This window comes from Pectinophora gossypiella, chromosome 7 (genome assembly GCF_024362695.1).
Source record: "Pectinophora gossypiella chromosome 7, ilPecGoss1.1, whole genome shotgun sequence".
NCBI classification, from domain to species: Eukaryota; Metazoa; Arthropoda; class Insecta; order Lepidoptera; family Gelechiidae; genus Pectinophora; species Pectinophora gossypiella.
In genome coordinates this window covers 9603974-9617241 of record NC_065410.1, presented here as the reverse complement: position 1 = coordinate 9617241, position 13268 = coordinate 9603974, and positions in this window count along the sequence as shown.

Genomic DNA, 13268 nt, shown 5'->3' with positions numbered 1-13268 from the left:
ACACAGGTAAATGATCAGTAACTCGCCTGAGCTTATCACATCATTTTTACAGTGACAGTTCCACGGCATGCTCGTTTCATAACACATTAGAAGTATGATATTGATCGACGGCACCGACCATGCACCGAAATACACATACAACAAATCGAAAGTTTTCAGCTGGTTTTGTTTTTCATAAGATTTTACATGATTCTACAAATCATTTTAGTAAATCTGTACTTGTTATGTAAACAATGAGACAAGGAGAAATAGAAATTACTACTATAACAGAAAGAATGAAACGACGATATCCTGCGTTTAATTCTTGTCACTTTGACATAACATTTTATTTGAGTGATTTTCTGGTTTCCTAGCTGCCTTTTATATAGGAGGCACAAATTATACTTGGTATTGATAATTTTACTTAAATCTTATTGTGAGAACTCTGATTCTAACGAACAGTATAATAAACAGTGCAATTTATATAAGAACTGGCGTAGTGGAAAAATCACTGAACTGAAAATCTCTTAATTTTCTGTGAAAAGAAAACCTGTTCATCGTCGGGTGATAACAGTACAAAGCTTATCGCTTCTTGTGCCGGAGCTTGCCGCTATACCTGTAAAGCAGTGCAGTGCCTGTTGGAAGTTCCGGGAATATTCCTTGTCATTGAATTGAAAGGGATATTCTTACATAATGCAGTAATAAGTACCAGTGATCTACATTTTATGCTAGGTAAGTACCTACACGTACCCTACCACTAGATATCAATCTTGTAGCCGAGATATTATTCATGCACATATCACTTTACATGACTTGCTGGCAGCTAACATAATGTTGGCATGTTATCTATTGCTTGCTATACTTTTGCCTAATGATAAGATTTAAATTAAATATTGAAAAAAAAACTTTATAATTAGAAAACTATGTTAGGATTCACTCAAGTCCGATTTATTAAATCTTATTAGAATCTTGTTTTATCAGTATATTGCTATTTTAACTATCATGTTATTCATGAATATTGTATAAGTACATCTATATTTTATTTAAACAATTATAATACAAACTCCACATTTATATAATAATAAATTAAATACCTAATACAGAGTTTCTTTACTGCATGTATTTCATTAATTTTTGTATAACTTGTATGCATACTTTTTATCATATAATTTTATAGTGATAATATATTATACTAATTCCTTTAATATTTCCCTTATCTTATTACTAGTTTTATATTATCTCAAGATATAAGCACCTGTGATGTTTATAATAACAACAAATTGTACTTACGGCAGTGTACATGTTACTTTAGTTTAATTACCTTTACAGAAAATATTATCTGTATACTAATCATTTGATATCAAATCAAATCAAATATACTTTATTGCACAGAACTAAAATTTCAACAATCAGACACATCTTTGGTTGATATCTACTAATTAACATAATTATGATTAACTGTTAACATTACTATAAAAATATAACATTTAAAATAAATACTCAGTCAATTATAGTCCTACAAATGGATTTATCTATTCTGTAACTTCTGGCAATCTCAAAATCATAACATGTCAATCACAAGAAATGCAAATATCGGTGCACTAATTCTAAAATAATTATTACATCCAATTATTATTTAATTATATCCATTGGTTCCTCTAACTAAAACAAATGCTTCTTGACTTGACATATCAGCAGGGTCTGCATGGCAACCACGCGCGATGCGAATTATACTGAGGGCTTTGACCAATAGCTGTATGAAGTCTATCCACATAGATAGCATTCGCTGCATCTATTGGTGGAACCCCCCGATATAATTCGCACTGCGCGCGTTGGTGTGCACACCCTACAGATATCAATTGTTTTGTTATAAAATAAAGATATGATAATACCTACTCATAAGTCTTATTAGCTGTTGTAGCTGTAGCTGTCCCACAGATAATGAACCACCTTAAGGTCTAAATGCGGTAATCTGAAATCACTATAGAGATGTTGTTTCAATGGTATCAAAATAGGAAAACAATGAATTAAATATTTTCTCTGTTCAGCTATGATATATTGTCAACTATAGCTTACATTGCTAAATATATATTAGATACAGTCACATTACAGCCACGCAATTGCTAAAGATTCCAATCTGCGTCGGCACGACGAAAGATCGTGAAGGTTACGTAGAGTTGCAGCAAGAATCTTTCATCCTTCAACCACTTATCAAGATCGACTTATTGTTCTATTCAAAACGAGTTTCAATTTCATTCCCGTCCAAATTGAAACGTAATAGACTAAATGTATTAAAAACACAAACCTCGCGACATCGTCTCAAGGTATTGATATAAACACAGACATCCTTTCCTTCTCTGAGATTTTAATAAACAAGGGGGAATATTTTCGTATTTATTCATTTGTTCTTACGAGGCTCTATGAATCCGAAATAAGTAGTCTTTATTCATTTTTAATTAGGCGTGGCAGCGACCCTTATAATTGTTCTCATTTTACGTAACGTAATTTTGTTAACTGTTTTACATATTTTACATAACATGCGTATTTCGTTGCATATGTAGAATTGTTTTTGCCATTCCTCACTGGAAAACAAGTCTGTAAAGACTAGATGTTCGGGAAATAGGAGCGGTGTTCGTGCGTCTGGCGTCAGGCCAAGAATTATGTCCTTATGCAACCGCGGTGGATCGGCGCCCGGTTGTTAACACGTGGCGAATGTCAGACATTTCCAACGACCTTAAATGTTTCCCAGACGGCGCTGATTGCCTCTCATATTGTGCGACTTGTGCGTAATAGCGGGATAATGTCCATCGCAGATTGATTGGTTACGCGAAACTGATCGTAACTTTCTTGACAAAAATAAGTTTGCGCAATATCTCTTGGCATTTACTTCGGTTGTCTACTCGTAGTTTCATTTTAATTACATTTTATTCGGACGGTTAGAAATTGCGGTAATAAAAAATATATTAGGTAGGTACTAAGCTGAAATTACTAATTATGGACACCTTAATTTGGTAGACATTGAGCAGAATCATCGGTGTTTCATTCGTTAGACAATGGGTTATAAAAATTGTAACAAACGTGTAGAATTCTCATCCCAAAGTACGTATAAAGTAGAAAGTCAAGCACATTGTGCCAATAAACACGGCAGCAGATGCGAATGAGGAAATCATCTTATTTCCGTATGTCCGCTTCGTAACAAGTGTCAAATTGCTAGCAGCGAGCTAGCGAAAAGAAAAAAAAACATATGAAAACCCAATGATTAGCTGAAAATGTAGATTAAAAATGTTACTCGATACTTCAAATGTAATTTTACCGTCGTTCGACTCGAAAGGTTTCGGTTCTCGTGTGGGTCTTAGCCATTACTTCATTAGCGATAGATACCTAACAATACATATCAACATATAATCGTCTAATTGTCTGTAACAATATATCTAATGTCTAAGTTTATTCGATTTAGTCGTAAACAACAAAATTAGAAGGGTGTCGCTCAAGGATAAACCTTTGCCCCGTGTCGACCATAATGTTCCAAACCGGTCGCTAGCACTTATTAGGTGAAGATAAAAAACTATCAAGTATTCTAAATTATTCGTATTCTTGCTATTATGTAAAACAAAGAGAAACAAATTATATTGACCAGTAAAAGTACTGTCGAACATGCGTCAAGAAAGTTAACTTTAAAACTATTTGAATAGCTTAGAACTCACAGAATAGTTAGAAATTCTCTTCGAAATGAGAATATGGAAAGTATTTGTTTCATCGTAAAAGCGCATTGCTATAATGCCGTCATCAAAGTATAAATGTAACTGTTTCCTAGATTTTCATTCATATGTCATTGTAATAAGCTTTATAGCACAAGAATGAAAAAAGTTGTAATAACACAATTGATTGGCGCCTAGCAAACGAGCAGCCGGCTACAGTAATCAACCTATTGACACGAATATCTCGCGGCATCTAGTTAATTCCTAATTGCATTCTTGATGATTCTTTGTAAACCTGTGTCTAATGCTTTAGATGATCTAAATTAATGTTTTGTATGGCATATGTTACCCACCTGCGTCGGTTGTTAATATGCTTGCCTTCGGCGTTCCTTAAAATGTCCAATGGATTGCGCAATCGAACGATTAAAAATATTATCATCATAATATTTATAGATTGCGCCGAGTACGTAGGTACCTAATATATAACTACATAGATATTACATATTTGCTATTGATTGTACAGTCATGAGCAGTATAATTACATTTAGTGAGACTTACAGTTCAATTTGTCAAAAAAGTTAATGTGACATGGTACCAAAATGCACCAATAAAATAAATAAATATCCATATTAATGCTCGTGACCGTACATTACTGAGACATTGTTGGAAGAGGATGGGATGAATAATGTGAACGGAAAGGGTTACTAATAAAGAAAGGATATTAAGAGTTATTGAGGACAAAAGAGGGATGATAGAAGGAAAGAGAGGAGGGGAATACCAAGAATAGCTTACATGGAACAAATTAAAGAGAAAGCGAACTTCGTGTCTTATAAGGAAGTCAAAGAATTGGCCTTTGATAGACAAGAATGGAAAATGCTACACGGACAAGAGCGTGGCTGATCGATTAACAAAAATAAAGGAAACCATTTTTTGTACTGGTGAATCAGACATAATCTAGGTAGGTACTGACTAGACAACGGTTTCTTTCTAAACGATATTGTCTTTATAGCGTTTGGAAACGACTATTTGCGTCTGTGTATCGCTTTGCGTAGGCTTTGGGTGTAATTATACCAAACGTACAACATTTGTTGTTTTCCAGTTGGCGTGATTTACATACACGTAGGAGGTAAGAGTAGGATTCATTACTTAATGACACATCTAAAGTTTGCAGAAGTGTTACTTACTATGCGAAAAGCATATTAAATTCGACGATGATTACCATCCGAAACTTGTGAGGAGGAATCATGAGCGTGTGGTACATTAATATGGTAATCTGTTACTAAGTATCATGTTACAGCCATAACGCGTTTTGACTAGTTAAAACTAGTTTTTACTATAGGCCTTGGTTAAAACTGGAATTTCGGTCTGGCACTCTACGGCTGCTGCTGCGGCAGTGGCGGCACGCTCGCTTCGCTCTATCAGCTCGTGAGCTATTGTTATCAGCATACTAACCTAACCTAACTGATTTGGTAACGAAGCTACCCTAAGGTTTTACATATGTATAGATAGTTTTAACGAGGCCGAAAGAGTTCTTACTAACCTAGTAACAATTTTACGATATATAATATAAATACTGAAAGGCATTGATTAACAAGAATGCCAGCAACAGCGATATCTTTTTTGTAGAAATACAAAAAGTAGAGTTACTCAATCAACGCCATACAAAAAGTAATTAAACTTTTGTTTTTAAACCGGAACATCGGAATGGTGGTTTCGAGAAAGCCTTCGTCACGACGTCCATTACTGAAACTTTATGTATTGATACCTATATGATGTAAATTAATTCAATATTATGATTTGGAATATAATCCTTGTGTTTTAGTGGTAGGGTTCAATTTAATGAAAATGAAATGAAAAATGTTTTTATTACCAGAAAACAATACAATAAGGCGCATAAAGTAGGATGGGTACTTATATTATAAAATATATATCCAAATGAACAGAGGTTCCCAAACTAGGCGGGCATGTTTCTTGGGAACCGCAAAAGAAGGGTACAGTTTGCCAAAGGAAACTTAAAATTAAACTGACATCTAAGTATTAGAGTGAAGGGTGTGTGTGTTAAGTAGGAATATGAATCTGTGAGTAGGTATGCGAGCTTAGTGTATGCGAGTATTTTGGGAAAGTATTTTCCTAAATCCTCTCATGTTCCTCCATAATCCATTAGAGGAACAAAACAACGCGTTGAAGTCTCCTTCTAGTAGTCACGCGGCATAATGGAGCACTTGGGAGTAACTGCAGAGCCTGTGAGTCCTGTGACCTATGACCTACATACTCCCCTAATGGCACAGGATGTCTATACGATGCTCAGCTCATGTGTTATATAAATATCTCCCTCTACACTGGTGTTAGTTGAAACATATTCCAATTAAGAATAGTTTATCAGGACGCACGTGTTTGCATACGGTTTGCTATCATTCTATTTGCCCGCGATAATAAACTACACAGTGCCTTGGTGTGACGTACGTCCGTGATTTCATTTAATGCGGTAATTATCTGTTTTTATAAGTTATTTGACAGTAAAAATGTCTAGCCATGTCGCATTAAACTGTAATGCGATAAAAGCATGGTTAATATTTATGACGTGGTATTTACAAAACAGGTTTATTTTTTAATTCCAAAATTAGAAACTAAGATCTCTGTCTGTTGTTTTAAAGATTATTTAATTTTGAATCTCCGATTTCGATTTGACTGCTGAATTTCCACTCTTATTGTTATTTTGAAGCCGAGTTACGGGAATTCCGGTATCTAAACTCTAACGTAACCTAAGATTAGTACTTATGTATTGTCTACTTAACAGTAGTAGGTAGGTACCCACATTGCTAGATTTTTGGGAGTATTTCAACACATCGAAGAACAATTGATAGCGCCTACTATCTACATCCTACACAAAAATTGACAAATCTGTCTTGAATCCGCACTCTATCCTGCAAACACTAACAGTAACCGCTCTCCGCTTAGTTTGGAGAACTTGTTTGCTTTCGGGAAGTTGTTTGCTAGGTGTTCAGTTAGGGTCGTGAGGATTAGTTAGTGTCTTGTTTCTTTGTAAAATTGAAACTACAAAAGTTAGTCATGGAACAGCAGTAGTAACTGGAACACTTAGCGCGCGAGGCCGGATTAGTGTTGGCGCGCTTTTTTATAGAATCGGAGGCGGTCTATTGTAACCTTCATGGATTGTGAGGTGTCGAAACTCTCGAATGGGTGTACGGTGTGAATCAGAGTGTGTTGGTGTTTCACGTGCCGCCCGCGTCTGGCTGAAATACTCAGTGCACTGAAGCAACCACCGCCGGCTGCATGTTACGTCGCCGCACTTGGCAGTCGATCCGGTATTAATTTTAAACCCTGTATGTAGGTGTGGATGAAGTAAACAGTGATATTGCCAATACTACAGGAAAAACGGAAGTTTCTACCAAGGATCCCAAGGAACCCGGTTTTTATTGCAACTCACTTTTTGTAAATAAACAAGTGCAGTGTTACGGATTTTTTGTGATGCTTTAAGGTTGAACATGTGCCAGTGAATGTGAAGCGTTGTTTTTCGTAAATTGTAAGTAGGTACGACTATAAGTAATTTTGGTATTTACGTATACATATGTATTAGAAGGGAGTAATATCAATGACAAACGAGGAAAATAATCTGAAAAGGATTCGTAGGAAGGAAATGCCAGCTTTGTTTCTTACAAATTTATTACGCATTTCGTACGTAGATCAATGTACATATAGAACTCTTCCTTAGGCTATAGCATGTTAATAATACAATTCTACTTGAGATCACACACTTGTTAGACATTCAATCACAATTTGTCACAGGTCACGTGTCAGATGAACAGTCATGAGCAATATAATGTAGGTACCCACTTTAGAACTCTGTCGCACTAACATATTTGACATTTAGTGAGACTTACAGTTCAATTTGTCAAAAAAGTTAATGTGACATGGTACCAAAGTGTATACATATTAATGCTCGTGACCGAACATAAAGTACTTAGCTGAGTACAAGATACACATTATTAGGTCCGTGTGTTTGAATTATTATTAGATATTTAGTATTATGTTAGGTATAAACAATATTCGCATTATGTAAATCAATATAATTATAAGTTATTTTAGCAATTATACTGGTTTCATTGTTGTTGTCTTACATATGTTCATAACAAAATGTTGTCAAACATGTCTCTTATGATTTACACGTCAGGTTTTTTTAACTTATAAGTGCCATGGATAGAGGAAACCATATTAATTACATCTACGACTACAAAATTAGGCGACCTCTAAAATCAACGATCTATAAAAGCTATTTCTATATCCCAAACGATTCAAACTGTAACTGTCGGATATAATACATTGATACATTTATATAGTTTCTTTACAAATACTACCAATGACAAGTTGATATTAAATATAATATTGTGAAAAATATGATGTAATAAAATGCAATTTATTAATATTCATAATAATATTAAATATATTGCTATTATATACATATTTGAATGAAAAAATGTAAAATAAATATTGCAATCCCCTATAATACCTACCATGTTGTTGCACGTCGTCTACACGCGAAATATAAACTACTTGAAAGTGGACGGGTTACATATCATTGAAGTAGTTCAATGTTAGCTATTTTTATGAAACCAAAAGTGGACACTGGACAGTTTCCCCTTCTGTCAATTTAAGGGTCTGCTGACCTTCTTATTCTCTTCTTCATTGTTGCCTCTCCGAAAATACGTATAAGGCAGTAATTTAGTGAGTCAGTGGTATTAAATAAAGAGAGTGGGCCGGCTGACTCAGGTAGTCAGTGACGTGCTAGCTGGCTGCAAGGTTACTCGCATTTCCTCTGTAACGAACAAGATCAATGGGCAACCAAACGCTCCAGCCAGATCCATATCAGCTAAATCGTGACATTCGCCTCATATAGGTCATGGTATAAGAAGTCCAGGTATGCTCAATCCATTGCTAGCCCTTGATGACGTAAGTGTTACCATTAAATTGGTATCTCCAACATTCCAAGGACGTAGGTAAATTTAATTATTGAAAATTAAGTGAATTACTGACTAATGTATTTAATTACTATTACTTTATATATAAAAATCATTAAAACTGTACGTAAACATTTTATACTAAAAGTATAAAATTCCCTTGCAAAGTAAATTAAAAATATTGGATGTGGGTTGTTTATTTTTTACGAAATGGCAACGTTATGTGGGATGACATCAGCTGGGCTAACCTTGAAATGCTAGCTGTCAGTTTTGAGCATACCTGGTGTTCTTATACCATGGTATAGCTAATATACTTAATATAAATCTTATTGGTTCGGTGTGTAGTCGCGATGGAAGATAGTTGAATGGCAGAAGTGCAATGCACAACTTTTACGAATTTTGCTCAGGAATCATTTCTTTCGTTAATTATTAATATAAATAACTGATACTGGGGTTTTAGTTTATATCTCAACGGTAATAGGTATCTACACTGGCTTATCATCGTACGTAATTCTAATGAAATTACAATCTCATTAAGACTTTTTCCAAACAAGGATATTCCCCCTACCCTAATTAGCAAATTGTAATTTTGCAACTTTTATGTAGATGCTACATCTTTATGTAGCCATGTTAAAAGTTTTAATTACTATCTAAAGGCAGTTTTCTGTACCTCGTTTTCTAAAGTCGCACTCACACCTACCTGTATGCAGCTTTCTCTATTGCACTTATGAGGAATACTGAGGATATTAGCAAGACCAATTAACGTATAACTTTACTCGAATAGGAAAGTTTCATAAATTACACTGAATCAAACATAGAAGAGTCAAATTTGCACAACAACCGTACCGTAGCCTGTAGTAGCAATAGGTAGGTACGTATAATTACATTTTTCTTTCAAAATTTCACATACAATTTGAATAAAAACTTTAAACAATAGCACAACAATAACCACGAAATAACACTTAAAAATGTTTACACTTAGCAGTAAAGAGAAAAAAAAAACCTGAACATTAGATGTCTATTTTGGATCTCTTTTAGTAGGTATAATGACACCAATCTACACCCAACGAATAACGTATTTTTAAGACATCAATAAATTAACAATTATTATCTTTATTTAAATGGAGATATATCATCTTTACTTTTTCACCAAAAATATAATGCGCAATTTTATATTTATCTAAATACATACCTAGTACGAAATCGAATGTTTTCAGTTATTTCATTTCCGTGTTCCAATAGAATACAGCTGTCTAACGGGACTGGAACGCCACGATTAAACGTATTTTTGGACTTCGTGGTAGACTAATCTCAATCCACACGTGTAACTCCATTCATAGTTCACAAGCCGGAAAATAGTAGCCTTTTTATGTAGCTATATATTTATTTTCACATTGTATAACATTACTTAACCAATGTTATATTATTTACCAACTCATTTTACACGTCTTAGCATATATTAACACATTCATAACAGCTAAGTTTTAATACAAACTTCAAATAACATCTTTTTTACTAGGTACTGATCTTCTGTTTTTTATTCGATCGTAAAGTTCCAATCAATTTTACTACGTTGCTATACGGCGTATGTATGATGCGTCCGACGAATCGTAGCCGCCTTATGCTGACGTGCAAACAAACCTTGACTCCAATATAAACAACATCAACTGAAATCGACTAGCGTACGTTCACAATTTAACAACTAACTGTATATGAATGCTATTGATATGTGATAATTTAAGCATTGAGACCAACGCATTACGATGGGTGTTGCTAATTTAGAAGTCAATCGCGGTATTTATCTCTTATAATGTCGGCTACTATGTCTCTCGGCAGCATAGTGGCTCGCGCTGTCTTCGACAGCGCCGTCTTGGCGCTCCGCCCCGGCCTCCTGCTGAAGTATACGTACACGTTGTACACCAGCTGCCTGGTGTCTGCCGGCAGCTCCACCTTGGAATCCTCGCTCGCCTCCACTCCTCGCCCGTTGTAAAGCCGTCTCCAACTGAACATGGTCCACGCAGTCATTGCCTCGTCTCCGTATTGCGCCGTTTTGTCGTGCGATACCAGCAAACCTCTTCAATAAAGTTCTCTCAGTATTGTTTTGTTAATCGATGTTAATTGCCAGACAACCTCACCATGAAACTTCTTGAAGTCTTTACACTGTTCATGAAATTATTTCAGTTCAAATATTTCGTTCGAGTTTGAACTGTTTATATTTAATGTTAGATTTATTTCCGCACAAGATTTCAACTCTAAAAATATCCGTTCCGTTGGAATGGTACCCGGCAACTACTGATGCGAAAAGTTTTAAGGAGCAACATCGGTAGTTTGGTCACACACCCGTGACATCCGCCGAGGTGTGGACGTGACCGCAATCTTGCTGCCGACGATTAAACCCACCAGGTTTAGTATGCAAGCTACGGGATACTTTTGACAACCTTGGACAGACAACAGTAGCCGTTATGAAAAATATACTCTGTTACCATGTAAGGGTGTCATATGCGATGGCGCACCGTTATTATCTAAACATAGTCTCTTTATTGATTTATTATTTATAGTCATGGTATTGACTTAGTGACCACCGTTATGCACGGCCAAAGATTTCAATAATGCAAACCTTGCAGCGAAGTCTCATTTGTCCGATATTTAGCGTGACCTACATTTGAGTCATTGAGTTTCATGCTCTGTAGAAAAATAAAGATAGTTAACATCTATGATGCATACAAAAGTTACCCGTAATTCTCATTTCTCTACCTGTAGTGAGGTCGACAGGATTACGTGTAATTTGTAAGGGCTTTTACATGTGTGTGTACCATTGTACTGTTCCCCTCCAAACAATCTTTTTTCATAATCTTTTACATCCATTCTGTACAGCATCCATACTACGTATACATAAATACAGTAATTTAATAGTGATAAAGAAGAAGGCCATTGTACTTTTGTCAAACATTAATTATTATAATTACTGATATTAACAATAGAAATTCCACTCTAAGATACTGCGTTGACGTAGATTTAAAAAGTTGCTTCATTGATCAATTAAATTTAGGTATAATAATGACCAATTTAATTTTACACGCATCAACTGAGTTTTTCAGAGAAAATCTCGATTAAGTAGCGTTTGAACGCTGTTGATTGTCAGGTCGTGAAAGGATAGCCACTTAAATTTCACGACTTTCGGCGAGTCAAAGACATAATTATCGATGTTCGAATAAGTGGCACGATGCGGTGAATAAAACAACGGTACATCACCTGTTTAGGATGAAACTGCTTGCGGAAATTGTTGCAGACAATAGATGGAGGCATAGTAGTGTCAATTTTACGGTCGCCGGCGGGACAATGTCCTCGACACGACTGGCGGAGCAGACTACTTGTTTCAGCTCGGAATTGGCAAAAGATTGGTTTTTCATCCCACGTGTTAAAATACTATCGTTTCTGGCTTCCAAAGGTTCCTTCAATGTTACAATTTCTAAGCAACAGTCTCCTACAAGCTAGCAAGAGGAAATTGCTCGTGAGTTCGAAGTTCGACATTTACATATTCGTCTTTGTTCAGTAACAAGAGGATAAGAAAAACATCCGTCTAGAACGCAACGCCTGTTTCGTTTGTTCCCATTTTATTTTATGAAAACACATTTCTTGTTGCAATCTCGGTAGAATTACCACTTCCGCGTCGCTACGAAATAATGAAGATCCAGCAAAGCAGTGACTCACACAATGCGTCTGCGCAACAGTGTAGACGTCGTCATAATTATCTGGGTTAAAAAGGTGGCTCGCATTTGTATAATTATGTAAATGCTTCGTAATGAGGACGCGTATTGTCTATGATGGGTGGGAAAGTAATAATCATTCAATTGATTTTTTGAAGTTATCTATTATAACTGATCCCCGTTTGTTAATTATTATTATAGTAATTGATAAGATTGCTTCGTCATTCACTGATGCAATATATGCAAGAGCTAGTTATTATGTAATGTCAACACAGCCCCGCTACTTTATGGGTTTACACCGGTACATGTTCCGTAAGGTTTCACTTGCAGGTATTATTTCCAATGCATAAGTGCGGAAACAAATTGGCTTTTTACATGAGCCATTGATTTTGCTGTCACTCCATCGTTATTCTTACGCGAGAAGGTAACGCGTATTTGAAGATTGTAAAGAAAAATGTAAAAGTATGCTAATCCAAATAAAATTATAGGTACTTCTTTTGAAACTTTTTAAAGTTTATGAATCGTATCTTCGGGAAAACTTTAAGTTCGTAAGACCCAAAGACCTTTTCAAATTCAAAAGCCATTGTTTAAATATTGTGTCCGCAAATCGGACCTTACGAGGTTATTACCTAGGTTACTATGAAGATTTTAATTGCTTACCAATTTGGTACTTTCAAACCACCGGAAATTTCTAGCACCAGGAATTTCTGTTATACCGCATGAACACTTTCCGCTTATCTCTATCTTCCACTTTGTCAAGTGCACTTTGTCCGTGCATCGCAATAGCTTCTCGAACGCCCGGATCTCCTGAGGTATGTGGTGATGGTGACTCATACTATGACTCAATCGGGAGAGTAAAATCGAACAAAAATTATATGCGGCATGTGTCTATGTAAGGCCGAGTGTTCGAT